Raw genomic sequence first — 12,097 nt, 5'->3', positions numbered from 1 at the left:
GTGTGTGTGTGTGTGTGTGTGTGTGTGTGTGTGTGTGTGTGTGTGTGGGAGGGCGGGCGAGTGAGCGAGCGCAAGCTGAGGAGGGGTACCAAGTCGAGGTGGAGGACCTAGACTTACAGGGAAAGGGAATAATTGACCTCTATTTCTGGAACCTAAGACTAGATGGGATGGTTTATTGAACTTTTTGCATTGAGCAGCAACTTGTACGCAGGGTTTCGGGGCGGGGGCATTGATGTTTTGGGGACAGGGCTGACTTTGCTCTTCCCGCAAAAGTAGCCGTTTATGTTCTCAATGAAATTCACTTGCGGCTTTTTAACCGCTCCCTTAATCTTCATCGCTTGTGTGCGCTGCAGGGAAGGCGAGGGAAGGCCTCCAGAAAGATTTCGGAGAGCTAGCTTTCAGGCAGATTTACTGTGCGCCCATTTCTGTCTGAGTCCTGCTGTGGCTGCAGCTAATCCAGCTGCATTTTAGGGGAAGGGCCGCTAGACACAATGAAGTCATCTGGGGGATTTAAACACAGCCTCAACACACACACACACACACACACACACACACACACACACACACACAGTATTACCCGCGCATGGACGGTGCATAGCAGCCCCTTAGAACTGTCTTCGACTAGCAATTTGGACTTTGGCACAGTTAGGATTTGTCTTGAAGTTAACAAATTTCGACCCCCCCCCCCCCCCGCCGCCCTCGCACCCCAGGATCTAAACGTCGCACTCGACTTGTGATGTGATTTGTCTAGAACCCATTTAATAGAATCTCTGGTCCTGCACCCAGATTTTGGAGAGCGCTCTTCACGCCCTAATTTTTCATAGCTTTTTAGGACGTTATTAAACTGGAGATTGGCGGGCCCAAGGGCAGAGCTCGGGGTAACTGGTGGTGTGCGATTTCCATAACCTCCGCTCTCCAGTTGACGCTACGGATCTGTGGTTTTTAAAAAGGCCACCCCTTCTCTTTTTCCCAATTCTGGCATTTGGAAAATGCTTATTTTCAGAAACCATTGCGCATAAAAATGCTAGGGAGAAATTTCTTCCCAGAAGTCATGAAAGTTTAATATTGATGTTCGTCCTGAAAAAGTCCTTTTCCATCTCCTCCTCCATCGCCCCTCCCCACTGCCTCCTCCCTCCACCTGCTATTTTCTTTTCAGGTATTATTCGCAGATCTGGCAATTTTTGGTTACACTGTGGTCAAGTGTGTTTGGAGAGACTTTCTCCCCACCTACCAGCACACGATGCAGTCTACTTGGTCGGAAAAAAACTGAGGTGCTTAAACTTTGTGCAAATATAGAAATTCCTAAGACGCACATGCCAGGTTGTTGGTTAGGTGACTTACTAATCCCGCGAGGTCTTTCTGATCCACACTGCCTGTCTCATTGTGGCCGAGGGAGGAAGATGCTAACAGAACGCTTTAGTAGAACTTAACACGGCGATGCTGGATGGAGGACATTACAGCACCCCTGCGGCCAGAAGTGGTATTGCATGCGCTTCCCGGCCGTGCCGTCTCTAAACTTGGCCCTGTGCCGCCTTAGGTATCTGAGGCAAAACCTATTCATTTCAAAGCTGCTTGGCAAAATCTCCTAGCAATTACCTTCCATGTCCCCAAGTGCTGACACTTAGAAACCCAATTCTAAAGCGTGCAATAGTGACTTTTGCCAAACCAACCTTTCAATTTAATAAAATTCAACTGCTTTCAAGTACGTGTAAATTGGTAAGGGTGTAAAGGAAAAAAAATTTATCAAAGTTTGCCACTGCCCCCCCCCCCCCCCAACACACACACCGCCTTTTCTTAACAGATGTCCCTTCCCAAATTCCAAGTTTCTGGCTAAAATAACTACGGGTTTTAAAAGTGACCACACTATCTGTGCCAACAAAGGGTGTACTGTGTTTTTAATTAAAAGTGGAACTACTTGAAGGCCTGGCTAGACAGCACAGGGTGATAGTAGCTTTTCTGCTTTGCAAGAAAGCTTAGGGATTGCATTGTGAGTGTATTGAGATGAATAGAGATCTAACTCAGGTTGTGTGAATTGTCCCTCTTCACAAACTTAAGCTGGTTTTAATTGATCTCATGTCCACTGATTGATTCTACACCAATTGTTGTGCCTACCAAACAATTGGCTTTCCCAAAGGAGATTGATTTAAATTAGTTCTTTGGTGAATGCCTGACCACTAGCCAAATCATGTCAGCAGTGACAGTTGACACGCTAGAGCCTATTGTGTACCAACATTTCCCCTTTTCCCTTTGTTTTGGGTAGTGGCAGTTAAATATTACTTTCTAGGGAGAAAAGTGATTAGTACCTTCTCTCCCCCTCCCGCCCCCCCCCCCCCCATAAAGAAGTGTTGTGGCTTAGAAGATCAGTTATTTTTTTGGCTTTGTGCTACTGTGCAGGCAGCCGAGATCCCGGGATTGGTTAGACTGATGCCTGCGAGCTGATGCTTTTATTTTTTCTTCCATATTCCATCTGCAAATAATCAAACCTTCACTGTGGAGCACTCTCAGAACTCCTTTGGCATTATGTTTAGTCTGCTCTATGATCTCAGATGCTCTATAATATCATTTTCTTAATGAAATAAAATTCTTGGCAGAGACTAGATAATTTAGTCAGTTAAAATCAATTGCATCCAGTTTGGAATAGAGAGCAAATATTTAACTGTATGTTCTATTTCAAAATCTAGCCAGAGGACTGAGAGAATAGAATGTCAACCTTCCTACTTTTGGCCAAACCTAGTATGTGGGACAGATCACCATAAACCACAGTACCTACAGTCTTTCTTCCTCTTCTTTAGAAAAAAAAAATCCTAAAATAAAAATGTATTTGATAATCACTCATAGGGCCTGGTAACAATAATTTTTAATTAGGCCCAAACACAATAGAGAATGAATATCGTGTAGAGAGGAGACCCATGCCAACATTTTGAAAAGCTGATAGACAACTCATGTTTTGTCTACATGGTAACAGTTGTAACTCCTTGGCCCCCTCACCCCACCCTCTTGTTCAAAACTATAGTCATTATTAGCTACTATTAGCCCCCACTGCCTGTATCTGCCTTGGAACCACTTATGATTTATTTATATGGTAAATTGTGTTGATGTGTCTCATTCTTTGAAATGGTCTTAAGCCACATTTCAGGCTGACTTACCGAAAGATGGATAGACAAATTATAACTTTATTGCGGTTTCCGAGCTTTCTTGAGGTTGGAATGCAGTGACTTAATTATCTATCTCCTTCATTCTCTTTACATTTTAATCAGGGATTTGTGAAAACTTTTTGATACAACTCTTTAAAAGCAGCAAGACTCCCGGATATGTAGTTGGTGTTCCTGGTGGTCGGTTGGTAGGGGGCAGAGTGAGACAAGTGTTTCCTGCCTAGCATTTTCCATACTAAAACCCCAGCTTCTCCCTCCCATAACCTCTCATTTTCCCTAAGATTAGATTTGGCTTCCTCTATGAAACGGAAGTGTTTATCACAAATAGTGTGGTATGTTTCTGGTAATCGAGGTTGGTGAGAAACATTTTCTCTTCTATGTTATCGGGCTACATAAAAACTTGATGAAGAGATTGGAGATACTTGGTTTTACAAGTACTTTTAATGCTAGCTTATTTCTCTTGGTATTCTTTCAAAAATACAAATGGCACTTGGGACATAGATTTACCTACACTTAAATGAAGAAGATTTAAAATGTTTTGTATATTAGCTTTTTAAAGTTCCAGAGTATTTCAGAAAATATCCTGTGATGTTTAACTTTGCATATACATATGTTCTTTCTTTACTTCTCTTTTGTTAATGGGCTGTTTTGTTCTTCTAGCATAATTCTGAGTTTTTCTGGCTAGTATCTTACCAGTGCACAGAGGTTAAAAATCGGCTGTGTCTCAACCAACATTTTGTTATGCTACTGAAATTTGGAAGCGATTCAGAATAGGTGATGTTCCCCCCAGGCCTCCATTTAATTCTGGCTTTCTTTATCTGCTTATAAATTCAGCTTGGGTAGAAGCCAGTATTTGTAGAAATCACAAGTTGGAAATGACGCTTCTAATTCCTTAATGTAAAACCACCTCTTGACTCATTCAGAGATGAACTGGCCAGTTTTTGGATCATCCAGGATACATTTTACTTCATTCCTTCCAACTGATTGCCTTTTAAACCTTTTTACTCCCCTGGGGATCAGCACCCTTACCCCTCCTAAGTGTAGGAAATAAATGACAGTCAAATCATTTGATAAAACACATGATAACCACTCTGCTAAAAGGGGATAATAAGCTCTGGGATGAAAATAGTTTTAAATTTTCCCCCCTTTTTCCCCCCCCAAAATGTCATGATCACTTTTTCCCATTATCTGCAACAATCAAGGATTGGTCATTAGGTACAGTGTTGCATGTCGATATTTACACATTTTCATAATTTTAGCTTGAGTAAATATGGAAGATGCTAATTATGAGAATTTATGAAATATGGAAGGTGCTAATTAATGCTGAAGAGCACATATAATGCATATAATTGTATATGTGCTAGGGAAAGGATATATACACGTATAGGTGTATGTGTTTTCATGGGTGTGTAGAGAAAGAGATTGGGGTGGGATGACAATGGAGATCGGGTCTTCGGAACTAAAAAGGATTTTCACTCTTATTTCCCAGTTATTCTCTTGTCCTCTTTCTCAGACTGAATGACGGGACCAGGATGAGAGTGGAGGAGAGAGAATGAGTAAGGAGAGTGTGCTTTTATTCTTTCCAAGGCCTGCCCCTCCCCCATTCTTCTCTCTTCTAGGACCCGTCCATGCCAGTCATCTTTTCAAGCATGCTGCTTTCCCCCAAACTTAAAATTTTTAATTTCCTTCTTTCCCTTGCTTTACAATCTCTTCTTTTAAAAAAAAATTTTTTTTAATGTTTATTTTTGAGACAGAGACAGAGCATGAACAGGGGAGGGCCAGAGAGAGGGAGACACAGAATCTGAGGCAGGGTCCAGGCTCTGAGCCATCAGCACAGAATCCAACATGGGGCTCAAACTCATGGACCGAGAGATCATGACCTGAGCCGAAGTCAGATGCTTAACCGACTGAGCCACCCAGGCACCCCTACAATCTCTTCTTTTTCTCACTTGTACCCTTCCCTTCATTCCCTTGTATTCCCTTGTTAATAGTCCTGTTTCATTCACCCTTCAATCAGTTACAATCTGGTTTTATTTCATTCACCCTTCAGTCAGTCACAATCCACCATTTTATTGAAAAGTTTTTCTTAATGGTCCTCCGTACTTCTATTCACCTCATTGCAATGCCGCCAACATCACTACAGGCCTCTTTGACTCATTTCTCTGGAGAAATCCCCCCTTTCCAAAGAAGGGCTCTTCCTTTGACCAGTGACTTCACACTCTAGTTTTGCCTCCTGTATTTTACCCACTTCTCTTCTTTGGTCCCCTCATTCAAAGTAGGTGTACACCAGTGTTTATTTTCCTTTATTCTTTCCCTTGAGAGTATTTTATCCATCCCTGTATCTTCAACTGTTATTTCCATGTCAAGTCCTTCAACTCCAGCTCTGACTTAGAAACAAATATAAATATTCTTTACTTCAGGGTATATTCCCCTCTCACTTCCCAACTACTGCCATATGGATAGATAATCCATGCACCCTCATGTATGGATAGATAGGACGTTCCATGCACACACAAGCTCGACAACTCCTCTCCTCTTCTGTGCCCTCTCCCAAATGTTTTCTCTGCCTGTGTTTCTTATTCTGTTCATGAGGTTTGTGTGTCGAGGCTGGAAGCCTCACTGCAGTCTCTGCCCTCCCTAGTGCCTCTTATATCAGTTCATTGGGTCTAGTGCATGTACCTCAGAAATGTTTATATCCACCCCATCCTTTCTATTCCCAAAGATACTTCCTAGCTCACACCCTTGAGGACTCCTTATCTCCCAGCATCTACTACTTCTTCACTCCATCCTTCATGAGGCTGCCATGTTGAATTTTTCTCAACCACACATCTGATCATGTTATTTCATATTTATTTCTGTTAATAAACCCCCAAACATCGAGGTCTCCATACTGACAGCAGAGCAAGTGCCAGCCTCTTTCACACTGCATTCAAGGCTTTCCTCACCATTTAACCACAGCCCGTTTCCAACTTTCCACCACCCTGGAAGTGCCACAAGCTTAAGCTTTCCCAGATTACTCCATTTCCAAGCATACTATGTGTTTTGAGGTTTTTAAGTTGTGGAGCATCTGGTGGTGCCCAGCTGAAGTCACTGCCTCTATGAAGCCCACTGGAATTTTCTGCCCTTTTTCTGAAGTCAGAATCTTATTCCCTCCTAGCTTTCTCGGCTTTCTGTGCTCCTCTTAAAGCATGCTCTTATTACTCCTTAGGCAAAATGTCTTACCGTAACCACATTTCAAACTCCTCTAGGGAGGAGCTTGGGGAGATTCATCTCCATATGCCCAAAGCAGGCCTTAACAGAGTGCTTCTCCACAAGCTGTGGCTGAACAAAAAGTCCTTGACTAAAAGATTTTGTCTGCCCTTGAAATAATTTTGGTAACTTGAAGTTTTTTGAAAAAACTCTATTTGCACATAGTTGAAGTTTGAATGAATCATTAGATAATAGGCATAATCTCATTTGCTGTTCTTCATTTAAAGACAAAAAACGTTGATACATAAAAGCCTCCCCAGTCCAGCCCTCACTCTGAAGTCTCTTCTGATAATCTTCAAATTTCATAGAGCACACTAGTGTCTGTTTGTATATCTGTATACCTGTTTATTATTTGAATGATAGACATCCCACGTGGCAGAGGAGTTTGGGCCAGTGAAGGGGAAATCCTGGGGTGAGGATAATATACATATTTTAAAAGATTTTTTTCTAGATTGAGGGTCAACCAATAATTGTTCCCAAAACACTTTTCCCATATGAATAATCATTTAGAGGAAAATAAAAGAAAGCAGTATTTCTTTTCCTAAAAGGCAATTCTATTAATAACCTACAAAGTGCAGGAAAAACATTCAATCCGCATTCTTGTCTTCTGACTTGAGTATAATCAACCCATGTAGACACACCTATGAGAGACACAGGTGTGTGTGTGTGTGTGTGTGTGTGTGTGAGTGGGTGGGGGGGGAGAGAGAGAGAGAGAGAGAGAGAGAACAAGTTCATTTGTAGGTGTCAATAGACCCCATAGGTTGTTTTTGCATAGTGCCTTCCAGGAGAGCATTGACCATTCACTATTTGGAGCAGGTGAGATCAGTTTAGCATAACTGGAAAGTAAACTGCTTACTGAAATGAGATTTTAAAAACTAATGGTTAAGTGGAAGAGAGAACTAGAATTGAGTCCTCCTGAATTGATGGCTCTTCTGTACAGAATACATGTCCGACATAAACACTATTTAAAAAAAATCACCTTTGAACCCATTCAAAAGTCTTTTGAACTACAGACCTTTATGAAGCCTCAGAACTTCCTACAACTCCTAATTCTGCAAATAAAGTAACTAATATTAAGTAACTGAAGGCTGGATAGGTGGGTTAACTGAGGGGTAGGACCATAAGTGTGATCTGATTTTAAAAAACCTTTTTTTTCATACTTGTGTTGCTAAATTTTTTTTATTATACTTTGTTTTTTGTATGTGTATTTTTGGAACCCTGTTATGTCTTGAACTCCAGTATCCAGAATAAATATGTGTGTCTGTAGGTGTGTGCCCATGCAGATGGGTGTGTCAGTGTGTGTTTGTAGATGTATTCATGTATTTTATGTGTACTCACATATATGTTAAACCATCATAATCAGAATAACCAACCAAGGTTAGAGAAAGACTATTAAATATTCTTTTACTCTTAAAATGTAGAGTAATTATAGGTAGTTTTCCTTCTCATCTAGTTGCTTGGGGAAGACCTTTAAAATGTAGTTAAAACTTTTCAATTTTCATCACTTGAAGGCTGTTAAGAGCATTTAGAGAGTTTAGCTTACTTAGCACCTCTATTATTATTTTTACGGTTTATTTTTGAGTCAGAGACAGAACATGAGCTGGTGAGAGGCACAGAGAGAGGGAGACACAGAATCTGAATCAGGCTCCAGGCTCTGAGCTGTCAGCACAGAGCCTGACACGGGGCTCAAACCCATGAACTGTGAGATCATGACCTGGGATGAAGTGGGATGCTTAACTGACTGAGCCACCCAGGCACCCAAATACTTAGCACATTTCTTTAGAGCAGGCTTTCCTAACTTGGGGTCAAGAGATGGGACTGGGGTTTTTGAGAGTCCCCTGAAAATTAGGAGCAAAACCTTCCTTTTTAGGGTGTAGAGAGGAGCTAAAGCTTTCACTGGAGTCTCAACGTGGCCATGGTTGATCTGTTTCCTTCAATAGGTTAAAGAAGCATTGGTTAAAGTAATAAAAGGTAGACCTTCTTAATTAACATGATGCTAAATGGTTGTTTCAAATTGATATATACCTTTGTCTAAAATTTTATTTTCCAGGTATGGGTTTCCAGTCATTTGCCATATGTATATTTCACAATATGAAGGCACATCAGAGGCACTATCTCAAGATTTATCTCCATAAGTAATTACTTGGCTAGTGATCCCTTACTCAAAGAGAATGGATGTTTAATTCTCTCCATTCTTCTAAAAAGTTTGTGGAAGTGTGAAATACACAGAATAAGAGGTTTTGTTAAAACCCTCTTCTCATATGGTCTAATTTTACTTCATGAATAAAATGGTAATATAGAGTTTTTAGAAATTGCTCTTGCAATTTTCTAGCTGATGACACAGGCTGGCATTGAAGTGATTCTTACATATCCTGCTGCTGGCTCACAGATTGGTCAAAACCAGGCAAACACACTTCCATTGAGGTCAAGTGGGCTTCTGTTAGGTGTTTGCTGGCTCAGTGGATTTTATATTTTTCTACGACGGTGGCTTTAGTGTCTCTCCTATCGCTGGATACAACTTGCCGACCAGCCACTCAGCGGTTAAAACTCACTGATCGATAGAGGGCACACTTTGCATTCTTTTCCTGTGCTTTGTTCTCTGAAGTTCGGTGGGATGTGTGCTTACTTGCTTCCTCCTGCAGGCTCAGGTGGGAAAACTGCTGTGCTTTCTCCAGTAAGATTGATGCTGTGATCATCTTGATATTCATACAGAAAGGGAGCAGGGGAAAAAGGAATAGAGGGTTCAGCTTTACTGGAGCATTTCTGGTTTGGGTCCCTAATCCTTTTTGATAAGACCTCACCAAAAGGCAAACGTAATCAACCTCCTAGTTTTAAGATCTGTGAGACAAAGATGGTGTCAACTTAGAGGAGGTTTCCAGCTTCTACAGTCACTTTAAAAACATGAGTTTTAGAATAATGTTTTCCATAGAGTGCATGCCTGAAAATTCAAGTAACTGGTAAAATTTGGAGTTGTCCAAAACCAACTCCAAATAAACACTTGCCAATTAATTGTCTGCCAAATTCTTGAATCTTTATGGAGAACATACATGGCTTTTAATGAATCTCACAATTTTGCTTTTTGAGAATACTGAAAACTGTCCAATCTTTATTTTGAAAATCCAATGTTAAAGGTTCTCTTTCTTCATGTAATAAAGTCTGACAGGATCTAAAAATCCTTTGGCCCCTCATTGTTCACCTTACATGCTGTGTTCTAATACCTCCTTCTTGTAGATAAAAGCTGGCTTTTAATGTTGAGGGATTTGCTAGATCAGCATTATGACTTTGCATATTTATCACACCTTTTTTTTCCAAGACCAGGTTTCAGTTTAGTTGAGTCATAGTGGGGTTAATATCCCAAAGTGATGGATCCTGTGCCCATTGTACCTCCCCCACCAGAGACTTTTGGGGTAACTATGACCCCTCCTTAGTCTTTTGGGGGTAACTATGGTATTTGTTGCTCTCTTCCACTACCATCATTGGTCTTTGGAGACTCTGCACTGAATGAAAAACCTTTGGAAGCCCAGTGGATTGAGAATTGCACCTGGGGCTCCAAGATTACCATCCTTAATATAAACTAAGGCAATTCTGATCTTTAACTTGTCATGCATTCGAGGTCGTTCTTGTAGGTAGAAGAATACTTCTGAAAAATTCTAATTTTTGATGCTTGAGTCTTGTTTTGTTTTGTTTTTTAGAGGTTCTTTGTCTTTGGAAGTGTTTATGTATGTGTGTTTAAGGGTCAGGTTCATAGGGAAATTGTGAGGAACTCTTAGGTGTTCTGGGCTCTCCTAAGTAGATAAGAAGTGGCAGAGAACAGCTGTATGTTGGATAAATTGAGAAAATCACCTTAAAATTTTCTATTTAAGGATCTGGAATCTGTAATTCTTTGAGTGAAATTAGGGCTGTTGTATCCATAGCATTCCTTCTACTGGTGAAAGATACCTGTGGTCACTGTCCTTCCTTCAGGTGAGTATAGTAGAGAAACTTTGTTAAAATTAGGTGACTAAGTAATTTTAAAACTCCAGTATTGTTTGATAGTGGACAGATGTGGTTCCCAGGAGCATGATTAGTGGGTTGGGGTTGGTTTATTGTGGAGTTAGGGAAGCTGTTTGTGCAACTTCTGGTCATCAGTAAGTCATACAGTGGCTGAGGTGATTCTTGACTGAATCCTGTCAATCATGAATGATTTCTTTGTCTCTCCTTTAAATAATACTACTCTGTAAATTGATCTAGGGGTGGGAAGTTCTCCCTTGAAAGTTGTCCAAAATTATGAATTTGGTGCAATGTAATTGTTCCCTTATGCAGAAATAAAAATTAGTCCTTTGCAGCCGCTATGGGTGATCAACATGATTTTGATTTGAAAGAGACTCAAGAGAATAATAACTATTGTAAAAGCTTTGGCAAGCTTCAAGTAATCCTCTTGTTGAATTCTGAGGGAAAGTTTTGAAGACATGGCAGAGCCTGGACCTAGAGAGGAGAAGAAAGGCAGGGACAAGATCACTCCTTTCCAAGACTTGTGGCCTGTTATGTGGAAAAATGATGTGATGTATCCCAACTTTTGGAGTTAGAAAAAAAATGAAGGAAGCTCCTAGGAAGATTCCAGCTGTGTTTAGGAAATTACCCATTAATGAAAGAGCCTCTTTCTTGAAAATCTAAATCGCTGGAAATTGCCCTTTTCTAACAATAACAGGTATTTCTCTTTTTATTAACAGAGGGTATTTCTTAAGAGTGTTGTAAAGTTGGTGACTGTACTGAGTGTGGAGGGACCTCTAGGGACCATTCATACTGCAAGAGCCATGACAAACACATCTGTAATGCATCTGGCATCTACTAGGTACTTAAATAGAAACTCTTGTTGACAACTATGGACTCCAATTATAAGACGCTTAGCTTTCTAAATCGGATACTAAGCAAAATTACTTCATTAGGTTCTGCATCATGCCTCTGAGTCATCATTTGAAACGTTTGTAATAAACAATACTGCAATACTATAGATACTGAAGCTTAATCTGAATTCCTAAAAAAGAAAGGCCTATTTCTCAATTCTGACATGACCCTGATGTCAATTTCTAGAATGCTTCATTTTAAGAAAGCTAGATTTCTTTTTTTTAAATGTTTATTATTGAGAGACAGAGATAGAGCATGAGCATGGGAGGGACAGAGAGAGGGGGAGACACAGAATCTGAAGCAGGCTCCAGGCTCTGTGAGCTGTCAGCACAGAGCCCAATGTGGGGTTCGAACTCACGGGGCTCAAACTCACAAACCGTGAGATCATGACCTGAGCCGAAGTCAGACGCTTAACCGACAGAGCCACCCAGATGCCCCTAGAAAGCTAGATTTCAATGCAGCCAAACAAGCATGAGTTATGCCATATAAATAATTTGCTTTCTTTAATAGGTTTATGAGACTGGGTGATAAATAAGTGTTTGACAAAAATTAATTAATAATAGCTTGCACTTACAAAAGCATAATTGCCTCTAAAAATACTTTTGGGAAAGGTAGGGAAATGCAGGTACATCATCACATGTTTCTTACTGAATTATATTTGACAGAGTGGTGAGTAATGGATTGTTCACTTTGAGGGACACCTCTGGTATAGTAAAGGAATCTCTCATCAGCCTTGTTTGGAATAAGGCTTTCTCTTTCTCTGTTTCTCTCTATTTCTCTGTTTGTTTCTCTTTCTCTCTCTTTCTCTCTCT

The 12,097-nt window shown here is 40.5% G+C and overlaps 1 protein-coding gene across 2 annotated transcripts in view; it reads left to right on the top strand.

The window, feature by feature from the left end:
• RSPO2 (R-spondin 2) overlaps nt 1-12,097 on the top strand; it is a 155,826-nt gene that overhangs the window by 1,332 nt on the left and 142,397 nt on the right. The window lies entirely within an intron of this gene.

The sequence above is a fragment of the Herpailurus yagouaroundi genome, unplaced genomic scaffold (assembly GCF_014898765.1).
Source record: "Herpailurus yagouaroundi ecotype Mexico unplaced genomic scaffold, PumYag 186, whole genome shotgun sequence".
Lineage (NCBI taxonomy): Eukaryota > Metazoa > Chordata > Mammalia > Carnivora > Felidae > Herpailurus > Herpailurus yagouaroundi.
This window is presented reverse-complemented; position numbering and strand designations above follow the sequence as displayed.